The sequence below is a fragment of the Meriones unguiculatus genome, chromosome 14 (assembly GCF_030254825.1).
Source record: "Meriones unguiculatus strain TT.TT164.6M chromosome 14, Bangor_MerUng_6.1, whole genome shotgun sequence".
In the NCBI taxonomy this organism is placed as follows: domain Eukaryota; kingdom Metazoa; phylum Chordata; class Mammalia; order Rodentia; family Muridae; genus Meriones; species Meriones unguiculatus.
Window position 1 is genome coordinate 69,176,954 of NC_083361.1, and position 12,211 is coordinate 69,189,164.

The 12,211-nt window shown below is 45.0% G+C and overlaps 1 protein-coding gene across 1 annotated transcript in view; it reads left to right on the plus strand.

The window, feature by feature from the left end:
* Positions 1 to 12,211, plus strand: part of Znf592 (zinc finger protein 592) — a 56,200-nt gene that overhangs the window by 21,544 nt on the left and 22,445 nt on the right. The gene's annotated exons all lie outside the window — the stretch shown is intronic.

A 12,211-nucleotide genomic window follows, 5' to 3' on the forward strand; every position in this document is an offset into this window, starting at 1 on the left:
CCTTCCTCCCTTCCTCCCTTCCTCCCTCCCTCCCCTTCCCTTCCCTTCCCTTCCCTTCCCTTCCCTTCCCTTCCCTTCCCTTCCCTTCTCCCTTCCCTTCCCTTCCCTTCCCTTCCCTTCCCTTCCCTTCCCTTCCCTTCCCTTCCCTTCCCTTCCCTTCCCTTCCCTTCCCTTCCCTTCCCTTCCCTTCCCTTCCCTTCCCTTCCCTTCCCTTCCCTCCCTTCCCCTTCCCTTCCTTCCCTTCCCTTCCCTTCCCTTCCCTTCCCTTCCCTTCCCTTCCTTCCCTTCCCTTCCCTTCCCTTCCCTTCCCTTCCCTTCCCTTCCCTTCCTTCCTCCCTTCCCTTCCCTTCCCTTCCCTTCCCTTCCCTTCCCTTCCCTTCCCTTCCCTTCCCTTCCCCTTCCCTTCCCTTCCTTCCCTTCCCTTCCCTTCCCTTCCCTTCCCTTCCCTTCCCTTCCCTTCCCTTCCCTTCCCTTCCCTTCCCTTCCCTTCCCTTCCCTTCCCTTCCCTTCCCTTCCCTTCCCTTCCCTTCCTCTTCCCTTCCCTTCCCTTCCCTTCCCTTCCCTTCCCTTCCCTTCCCTTCCCTCCTTCCCTTCCCCTTCCCTTCCCTTCCCTTCCCATCCCTTCCCTTCCCTTCCCTTCCCTTCCCTTCCCTTCCCTCCTTCCCTTCCCTTCCCTTCCCTTCCCTTCCCTTCCTCCTTCCCTTCCCTTTCCCTTCCCTTCCCTTCCCTTCCCCTTCCCTTCCCTTCCCTTCCCTTCCCTTCCCTTCCCTTCCCTTCCCTTCCCTTCCCTTCCCTTCCCTTCCCTTCCCTTCCTCTTCCCTTCCCTTCCCTTCCTTCCCTTCCTCCTTCCCTTCCCTTCCCTTCCTTCCCTTCCCTCCCTTCCCTTCCCTTCCCTTCCCTTCCCTTCCCTTCCCTTCCCTTCCTTCCCTTCCCTTCCCTTCCCTTCCCTTCCCTTCCCTTCCCTTCCCTTCTCCCTTCCCTTCCCTTCCCTTCCCTTCCCTTCCCTCCCTTCCCTTCCCTTCCCTTCCCTTCCCTTCCCTTCCCTTCCCTTCCCTTCCCTTCCCTTCCCTTCCCTTCCCTTCCCTTCCTCTTCCCTTCTCCTTCCCTTCCTCTTCCCTTCCCTTCCCCTTCCCTTCCCTTCCTTCCCTTCCCTTCCCTTCCCTTCCCTTCCCTTCCCTTCCCTTCCCTTCCTCCTTCCCTTCCCTTCCTTCCCTTCCCTTCCCTTCCCTTCCCTTCCCCTTCCCTTCCCTTCCCTTCCCTTCCCTTCCCTTCCCTTCCCTTCCCTTCCCTTCCCTTCCCTTCCCCTTCCCTTCCCCTTCCCTTCCCTTCCCTTCCCTTCCCCTTCCCTTCCCTTCCCTTCCCCTTCCCTTCCTCCCTTCCCTTCCCTTCTCCCTTCCCTTCCCTTCCCTTCCCTTCCCTTCCCTTCCCTTCCCTTCCCTTCCCTTCCCCTTCCCTTCCCTTCCCTTCCCTCCTTCCCTTCCCTTCCCTTCCCTTCCCTTCCCTTCCTTCCCTTCCCTTCCCTTCCCTTCCCTTCCCTTCCCTTCCCTTCCCTTCCCTTCCCTTCCCTTCCCTTCCCTTCCCTTCCCTTCCCTTCCCTTCCCTTCCCTTCCCCTTCCCTTCCCTTCCCTTCCCTTCCCTTCCCTTCCCTTCCCTTCCCTTCCCTTCCCTTCCCTTCCCTTCCCTTCCCTTCTTCCCTTCCCTTCCCTTCCTTCCCTTCCCTTCCTCTTCCCTTCCCCTTCCCTTCCCTCTTCCCTTCCCTTCCCTTCCCTTCCCTTCCCTTCCCTTCCCTTCCCTTCCCTTCCCTTCCCTTCCCTTCCCTTCCCTTCCCTTCCTCCTTCCCTTCCCTTCTTCCCTTCCCTTCCCTTCCCTTCCCTTCCCTTCCCTTCCCTTCCCTTCCCTTCCCTTCCCTTCCCTTCCCTTCCCTTCCCTTCCCTTCCCTTCCCTTCCCTTCCCTTCCCTTCCCTTCCTTCCCTCCTTCCCTTCCCTTCCCTTCCCTTCCCTTCCCCGCAGGCACACCATTTATATTCCTTCTGTCAATACATAAGGCTTCCAATTTCACATATTCTTACAAAGGTTAGTATTTTCTGTTTGTTATTATTATTATTACAATTATTCCTGATGGGTGTAACTTTCAGGCTTATCTAGTTTGACCATTGGCATCTAGGCAAGGGATTATTTCCTGAAACCTGGGTGTAGAAAGTAACTTGGCTAATCTTGTTGTATTTATGTGCCTTCTCTTTTTCCTGTTCTTTGTTATTTTGAGGGAAATCCCGTATATCATTATATTTATGTTTCACTATATGTTTTTAGAAAATAAGAAAGAATGATAACTTTTTTTATTAATTTATTTTTATTTTATGTACATTGGTGTTTTGACTGGATATATGTATATGTGAGGGTATCAGATCCCCTGGAACAGGAGTTATAGACAGTTGTGAGCTGCCATGTGGGTGCTGGGAATTGAACCCAGGTCCTCTGGAAGAGCAGTCAGTGCTCTTAACCGCTGAGTCATCTCTCCAGCCCCACCCACCCCCTTTTTTTTTTGAGATAGGATTTTACTATTTTACTCAGGCTGGCTTCAAACTCCTGGGCCCAAGTAATCTTCCTGCCTCAGCTTCCTGATTATCTGGGCCCAAGGGTCCAGGCAGGCCTGTGCATCCAGCTAATCTGAGGATCCTTACTATTCTATTTTACTGATGATGGAAAGGTACACAATGATATATACCATTGCACATATTCTCTGATAGTCCCTTAGATTAGTGGTTCCCAGCCTTCCTAATGCTGCAAACCAGTATTACAGTTCCTCATGTTGTGGTGACCCCAGCGATAAAATTATTTTTGTTTGTTTGTTTGTTTGTTTTTTCTTTTTTACGAGACAGGATTTCTCTGTATAGCCCTGGATGTCCTGGAACTTGTGCTGTAGACCAAGCTGGCCTTGAACTCACAGTGATACTCCTGTCTCTGCCTCCTGAGTGCTGGAATTAAAGGCATACACTACCACTGCCTGGCTCATAAAATTATTTTTATTGCTACTTCATAACTATAATTTTGCTACTGTTATGAATCATGATGTAAACATCTGATACTCAGGATATCTGATAATGCAATCCCTGTGAAAGGGTTGTCCAACCCCCAAAGGGTTCAGGACTCAGGTTGAGAACCGCTGCCTTAGACCAACAGGGACATTATAGTGTGCACCTGGTCAGTACAGTGTCTGGATGTTGGGTTTGGAGCCATGAGGGGTTATTGATAAGAGGCTACCTTAGCTGTGGCCACTTTCCTACAGATGAAGTTTAGAGTAGAGTCTGACTGCCCGTATGATTGAGCAGTTAGAGTGAGAAAGGCTGCCCAGGTCTCTGGGGGGAACAGAGGTGACTGAAGGAGAGAGGGAAGGAAGAAAGATATATGACTGATAACACATGCAGTAGAGAATAGGGAAGGATAGAAAGGGAAGGAGGAGAACACTGAGTTCCTAACTTTCTGATCTGATTGGACACACCTCTAATTTGGATTCTCATTCTCTGGCTGTTTGCTGGGTAGTGGCAGTGAGCCACAGTTCCTGAGCTAGCCATGGGATCACATAGACGAATCACCCATATGGTACAGTGTGCTGTGTGGTCATCCTATGCTCCTTAGTGGGGCTCTTCATTTCTGTTGCTGTAAGAGAAATAGCATAGGGCCGGAGAGATGGCTCAGCCGTTAAAGGCGGCTTATAACCATAAGAGAAATAGCACAGGGGAGGGTTGCTATGGGGGGAGAGGAGGCTCGAGGAGAAGAGGGAACTGGGAGGAAAGAAGGGAGGGGGTTGCCCTTGGGATGTAAAGAAAATAAATTTAAATTTAAAAATACATATATGTGTGTGCATGTATGTGTGTATGAGAAATGCCATAGACTGAGTTGTGTATAAGCAGAACTTTATTTGGCCCGTGGTTCTAGAGGCTGGGAGTTCCAAGGTCAAAGGTCACATCTCTGTTGGGGGCCTTTGTACTGCTAGATGAACTAGCAGGCATGTATAGGCATGTATGTGAGACAAAAAAATCTGGCTGAATTCACCATTTTTTACTAAGAACCATTCCTGCCTTCATTTATCCATTCCTGAGAGCAGAGCCCTTAAGGCCTAGTCTTCTCTCAAGAGCCCCACCCCAGACTATATATATTCTCATTCCTTTAGGGGTAAAAGTAGGAGGATTAGGGATTAGAACTCATCTTTGGCTATACAATACTTTGTATTACATTTTTTAATTCCAAAGAAAGAAAAATCAAGTTCTACCCCTTAATTCTGTCACTATGGTCATTAAATTTTAATGTGAGTTGTGAAGGAAACATTCAAACCAAATAAGAAGGCTAGATATCTTGTATTTTGTTTGTTTTTGAGACAGGGTCTCATGTAGTCCAAGCGAGGCTTAAACTCCTGGGTATTTATTGCTCCCACCCACAAGGGCTCACAGACATGCATGTCCACATAAGGCTTACATTAAAAACAAAACAGAACATTTAATATTATTTAGTGTGTGCGTGCGTGTGTGTGTGTGTGTGTGTGTGTGTGTGTGTGTGTGTGAAGATGAAGACAATTTTGGGGAGCTGGTTCTTCTCACCATGTGGGTCCAGAGGATCAAACTCAGGTTGTCAGGCTTAGCAGTCTTCACCTAAGGGACTATCTTAGCATCTGTAGGCTTACATTTTTTACTTACATTTCCAACTTAAAGTGAAGAACAAGCTGAAGAACATCTGTGCATGTGTCAGGGCCAGATGAGGAAAGCCCGTTCTTCTACTAATGCCTACGCCGGTGGCAGCCACAGAGCTCCCCAAGGCTGACAGCATACCTTCCTCGTGTTCCTGTGACATTTCAACTTTTGAATCCTTTTGACTCTGTTTGCTGTGGTCAATGAGATAGGTAAGGGGCAGCAGTGAGGAGTCCTTACTACCAAGGCAGGGTGCTTTACGAAAGTTCAGGGGGAGGGATTCTTTAAGGTGATGTATGAGCAAGGGTTACTGTGTCCTTTTCCCTCAAGTTTCTGTTCTCACAAGTGGAGTGCCCAGGTCGTGCTGAGATCTGCTTGCAAGAAAGAGAAGGTAAAATAAGTGTGGATTACAAAGTAGCGGGTTTTACCTCTCTCTGACCTTGTTGCCTTGCCCTAGTTTCTTCGCAGTCTGCTTTATAGACCTTATAATTCTAAATCCCTCTACTTCTATTGTTTTCTTTTTAATTTTTATTATTTTTTATTTTACATGGCTGTTGTGTCTGCATGTGTTTCTGTATACTTTGTGTGTGCCTGGCGGCCAGAAGAAAGTGCTTTATCTCTTAGAACTAGAGTTATAGACAGTTGTGAGCCTGGGTCAAATCGAAATCATACCTGTATCCTCTGGAGGAGAAGCCAGTGCTCTTAACCATTGAGCCATCTCTCCAGCACCTATTCCATTTTATTGTAACACAGAAGCTTTATTGTGGTAAAACTCACATACTATGCACAATTCAGTGGGGCTTAGTCTTTTTATAGAGTTGTATCCCCTTATGATTCAGGATCAACCTGTGCCTTCCTCCTGGGTCCTAGAGCTCCTAGTTCTTAGAGCTAGTCTTTCATCTCCACTGGCTTCTCACTGATCTCACCCTCAGATGTCTGCGATGATCCTGGGACCTTGGCCAGTAGGTGTTTTTTTCGCTGATGAAATATTTAGATTTAGTCAGTTTCTGAAGGGATCCAGGATTCATAAAGAAGGACTACTTCAGGTAGATCCTTTTCTACTCTTTATGATCTTCCATTATAACCTTAGAGGGGCTGGGGTTGTAGGCAAGTGGCAAACTGTATGCTCGTTATGCATGGTGCCCTGTGTACAGTCTCTAGCCCCCACCCCAAGTCCTAGAAATTACACACAAACTTGCTACATATTTGCCAAATACTTGGCTGGTAATAAACTCACTTGGGAATTTGTGACTCTAGACAAGTGATCTTGTGACAGTCTAACAGTGGGTCACCCTCCGGTGAACATAGTGGGGTTTGGAAACAAACAAGGAAATGGAGGGCAATACACGGTCAGTGGTCATAAGTGCTGTGAAAAAGAAGAAGGCAGAATATAGGGCTGGCTATCATGGAGAGCACCTACATAGATCAACACTTGGCACAACACAGGGAAGTGAGCCCTCAGAGACCAGCACAAGAGCCTTTCTTTTCTTGTCCTCATTGTCTCTTTTTCTTGTCTCCATAGCCCAGGCTGGCCTCCAACTCAGCCTCCTGAATGATGGGATTATAAGTATGCACTGAGTGGACAAGGACCTGTAAATCAGAGAAGGAAATGTACAGGTTCTGAGGCAGAGACATGGCCAGGATGCTTGAGGAGTGATACGGAGATCTGTGGGTGCCATGACAGACTTGATAAGAGAGAGCTTTCTGGGAAAACATGACAATGAAATCCAGGAGGCTCTGTAGGCTCCAAGAAAGGCTATATCTTACTCAGGATGAGGCAAGATGGTGTTGAAACAGGTTGAGAGGAGGGTCTGATGTATATTTTCAAAGCAACATTTGGCTGTTTTGTTGACCATGGCTATTATAGGCCACGGCAGAATCCAGGCCATGGTGGGAATCCAGGAGAGGTGATGCTGGTACTGGTAGTGTTTGGATTTGGAAGTATCTGAAAAGTATAGCGCATGGTATTTGCTTATGGATTAGGGGAGAGTATGAAAGAAAAACAAAAACAATGGCCTCAGCACCTGGAAGGATGGCAGTATCATTTCTGAGTAAGGATGAGTATAAGAGGAAGTCAAAAGTTATCATTAGGTCCTTTAGATATGAGGTGTCTTAGACATCCAAGTAGAATGCCAAGTCTAAAAGTGCCAATTAATAATTTAATGAGTTCCTACTGAGGGCTTGTAAAGGCAAGAAAGCAAACATTTTACTGAAAATAGCTGTAATAATGGTAGAGAATTATGCCATGAGAAATAATAAGTAAAACAAAAGAGCTAGAGTGACTTCTGTATAAATCCTGTGCCCTCACTGTGCCTTTAGTGGCTGGTATGAGCTTCAGGGTAGGGTCTGGACCTTCAGCTTTGTGGACATCAGCATCAGCTTTTGTAAGCTGTGGATAAACTCCTCTCTTTGAGCCCTAGTGTTTAATGTGTAAGATCAAGTGGTTGAACTTGAGCAGTGTTCTGAAACAACCAGGAAACTTTGACCCAGACCTGTTGAGTCAGAATTGCCGTGCCTGGAGCCTGAGCGTCTGTTTTAGACATTGGCATGTTGTTATTGCTGCTAGTATTATTTCACACGTATCACGTTTCTCTTTATTTTTGTGTGTGTGCGCACACGCCATGGTACACTTGTGGAAGGCAGAGAGCAACACGTAGCCATTGTTTGTCACCTCCACCATGTGGGTCCTGGAGCTTGAACTCAGGTCCTCCAGCCTGGCAGCTGCTTCCTTTACCTGCTCCGCTGTCTTTCTGGCCCCTGTTAATTGTATGCTTTACAGGCAAGACCAGCTGCAGGCCACGGTCACTTGGAAGCCTCCAGACATGATAATTTTGGAGGTCTTCTTCAATTCTTACTTCCTGAGTAATGCCTCTGCCTGCCGTTGAACTCTGTTTTGCTTGGATTTATTTGGAACTGCTGTTTCTTATCTACTTATCAAAGGCTGAGGCTCCTTAGGCTGTTTTTGTTTGTTTGTTTGTTTTGGTGTTTGTTTTTTAATTGTTTGAACATCAGGTGTCTCAGGAAATGAACCATTAGCCAGTCACTCAGAACATCTGTGATTTTGGAGCCCTTGACTGATAAGCAAATCTAGATTATGTCTAGGAGAGTTGTAATATGTGTATGGAAGGGTCTGCTTATCCACCTTAGGATTCAATACTTAATTGTTTATTAGAGGCACATAAATTTGACCAGCTGTTTAGTTTAGCCTTGCCTTAAAGTTGGTTTAATTTTACATTTTAATCAAAATCTGGTAGCATAGTGGGGAGAGAGCCAGTTCCTATGGCTCATGACTCCTTACTATTTCAGCTATATCATTACTAGTCTGGGGACTTGGTTTTGTGTCTGGAAACATGTGGCAACCCACATCCCCAACTCCCATCACACACACATTCTCTTTGATCTACTTTGTGATTTGCTAACTTCCTTTGAATTCCATCTGTGGTAGCAATGTCTCCCTGACCACCGCTCCTGCCGGAGTCCAGGTTGACGGCTCCTGCAGGCCTTAGGAGCAGTGGTGTGCTCTTGAATTTGCTTGGTCACTCTGTCTTTCCTTTGTCTTCCAGGTACAGGAGTTCCTCTCATTTGCCCCTACCTCAACATTCTCCCCCCGACCTCTCAAGACAGGGTTTCTCTGTGTAATCCTGGCCGAACTCACTATGTAGACCAGGCTGGCCTCAAATTCAAGATCTGCCCGCCTCTGCCTCCTGAGTGTTAGGATTAAAGATGTGCACCACCACCTGACTAAAAATTCTCAACCATTATAAGCAGTCATTGAGTATATATGGTGTCAGTATGTAAACTGGTGTTTGGGGGGGTCAGAATCAAGAGTTCATCAACAAGTAGTAAGAAACATTTCTTTTCTTTCTTCTTTCTTCCTTCCTTTCTCCCTTCCTTCCTGCCTAGTCTCAAAATCATGGCACATTTTGAAGATAACTGAGTTTTGGTGCTCCTACAGTGCAGTAGTCCTCATTCATGCCAACGTCCTGTGTCAGTCTGCAGCTGTGTGTGGTCCCTGTCCTGTTAAACAGAAGATACTTAGTAAATATATATCAAGCTTTTTTTAATGCTTTGGGTTGCCTCCTTGATGTCCTATTGTTTAACTCTGTTTTCTCCCTGTTACTGGATTTAGTATTGCTATGTTTTTTGTTTATTTGTTTGTTTCAAGACAGGACTTCTCTGTGTAGCCCTGGCTGTCCTGGAACTCTCTCTATAGACTAGGCTAGCCTCAAACTCACAGAGAGCCACCTCACTTTGCATCCCAAATTCTAGGATTAAAGGCATGTGCCACCACGGCCCATTTTAAATCTATTAATATATATATATATATATATATATATATATATAGAGAGAGAGAGAGAGAGAGAGAGAGTGTGTGTGTGTGTGTGTGTGTGTGTGTGTGTGTGTGTGTGTTGTTTGGCATTGAACCCAGGTCCTGTTAGGCATGTCCTCTTCTGTTGAAGTACTCAGTTCTGTATATGTTTTACCTGTGTAGTAACTGCAGGGTATTTTCTGATTAGTCAGTCACCTCTTATTTGTTTATATCTTTTATTTTAAAAGCAAAATACTGTCCCTTTCTGTTATTTAGATGAACAAACTTCTATTTTAGTTACACTTTCTTCTTTCCCCCAGATCTTCATTTCTCTAGATTGGAGTGGTTATAATCTTTGGCTTTCATTCTCCTGTGTTTTTGCGTGTGCATGCGTGTGCATGTTTGGCTGCAAGTGCCTTTAAGCACTGAATGATTTTGCTGCTCCCTCTCCCATCTGTTTCATAGCTCCCCTCTCATTTTTCAGGACAAAGCCTTACTAAGTTCCATGGGCAGGTAGGCCTTAAACTTGCAATTAAAAAAAAAAAAAAAAAGCAATGCTGTGTTTTAAGGGAATGTTCTAAACTGATATCTAGTTGTCTTAGTTAGGGTTTCCATTTCTGCGATCAACACCATGACTAAAAGCAACTTGGGGAAGAAAGGGTTTATTTCACCTCATAACTCATAAATCTGTCATCAAGGGAAGCCAGGGCAGGAACTAAGGGCAAGAACTGATGCAGAGGCCATGGAGGAATGTTGCTTCCTGGCTTGCTTCTTAAGGCTTGCTAAGCCTGCTTTCTTATGGCACCCAGGGCCATCAGGCCAGGAGTGAGACCACCCATAGTAAGCTGGGCCCTCCTACATCAAGAAAATGAACCACAGGCTTGCCCACACGCCAATCTGGGGGGGGGGTGTCATTTTCTCAATTGAGGCTCCCTCTAAAATACTCTAGCCTGTTTAAAAAAAAAAATTGTTTTTGTTTTGTTTTTATTGTTAGGCTCATAACATTTGAGATTTCAGTCCATGACCAATTTGCCTTGTTCCTTTGGGCCTGAGACAAAGCAACATAACATGATGGAGTAAACTTGTGGTAGAGTGACTGTCTGATCTCACGGCCGCTGTGAAACAATGAGAGAAGGAGCTGGGACCCAGCGTCCTCTTTAAGAGCACTCCTCTGTGATCTGACTTCTTCTAGCTGCCATCATCTTTCAGGATAGCCATGGCTGGGAGCCAGGCCTGCAGCACACTGATCTTTGGGAGATATTTAAGATCCAAAGTATAGCAGATAATCGTATGGGTTGAGATCCATCATTTTAGGTAACTTACAGAAGTGTTAAACCTGGGTCTAAAACTGGCCATTGAATTAGCACCACTTTTGCTTTGTTTTTTTTGGTGGGATTTTGATATTTAAAGTTAAATTCTACCTACTATTTTGCCATAGTCATATGAAATTATATATTATTTTTACTTCTCAAGAAATTCCAATTGGTCAGTTAGACTTGGTGAGACCCCATTCAAAATTAAGATATTTCTTATTCCTTACTAAAAATTTATAAAATTTCCTGGACAAACTAGTAGATCCTAGAGAAATTTGTGACTTGTGGCTTTACTTATACATTGCTAAATTGTTCTTCTAACAGGTCATATAAATTTATAATAATTTATAAAAATTTATAAAGATAAAAAAGTTATCATAACTCTGTAACATTTGGGAATATTATTTTTTATTTAAATAAAAATTTTTTTGGAGACAGGGTTTCTTTATGTAGGCCTGGCCGTCCCACTTACTCTGTAGATCAGGCTGGCCTCAAACTCAAGATCTGCCTGCCTCTGCCTCTGGAATTCTGGACTAAAGGTGTGTGCCAGCACTCCCCTGCTAAAAAAAAATTTAAGCACGTTCTCCTATAGTTCTTAGACTGACCTCAGACATAACTGAGGTTGGCCTTGAACCCCTTATCCTCCAGCCTCTTCCACCTCCCAGAGTGCTGGGACTGTAGGTATGTGCCACCACACCTGTCTTTGTTTTGTTTCTTGAGATGAAGTCTCATATGCAGCTCAGCCTAGCCTTCTCGCCATCCTCTTGCCTCAGTCTCCCTGAGAGGTGAGGTTGTGGGTGTGCACCTGCACTCCTTCACTCGTTGTCTGACCTAGAAAACCTCGGAACCATCTCTGTGGGATGTAATACCTCTGCATCAAGCCCCTGTCATTTTCTGTTGGAGGACCCTGTGCTCCAGGAAATCGTTTACTCTCTGTCAACCTCTGCTCCCCCTCTCCCACATGCTTTCCCCAGCGCTGCAGAAGACCAAGTGTCTTACCTTTCTTTAGCTTTTTTCTCCTTAGGCACTAGAAGGCAGGAAGAAAAGGAAGGAGGGAGCATCTGAAGCAAGCATCCCGAAGGCATTTCTTCATAGTTATGATGCCCTTCACGTCAGTTCAGTGCACCTAGTCCAGAAGACAAACAGAAGGCAGATTAAGGTTCAGTTTAAAACCTTAATCTCATCTTGTGAGGCTGTCTGCCAACCATGTTTAATAATTGGTGTTTGACTTCACTGGATATCTTCTCAATGGGAGGGAGTATACTGCTCTCATTTCTGTGAGGACTGGTAGGCAGGGAGATGGGCTTTATTGAGGTTTGCAGTGGTTGTGATGTGAGAAACTGCAAATCTGTTGCTATCAAGGGCTGGTAAGAGACACACTTGCATCAGTCCATCTGTCTCCTTTGTGTTCTAATTGATCTTTTTTTTTCTCTCTTGTAAAATTTATAGAAGCAGGTTATTAGTGCAACAAGTGTTTTAAAAACCTGCTAGTAATCTCATCACCTTAAACAATTATTTTTTTTTTTCATTTATAGCACCAATAGATACTTAATGTATATATTGTTATCATAATGGGATAATACTTTTATATTAGTCTTTTAAGTTAATGAGTAATTTTCTTTGTTGGTGTGTAGATTATTGATCATGTTTTTGTTGACTGCATTATAGTCAAATATGTAACCATTTTCTGTTTGTAGGTATTTAGTCTAGGCCTTGAATCCTCTATGTAAGAAAGGATGAACTTGAGCTTGTGACCCTCTTGCTTTCACCTCTGTAGCGCTAGGGTTATCAGTATTCTTCACACACCTGGTTCACACCTCCCTTACACTTTATTTGGTTCTGGAATCAGACTGACAAGTTCCTCCTGTAGCACCTGGATAGAGGGATCCATTTTCTCAGCCCTGAGA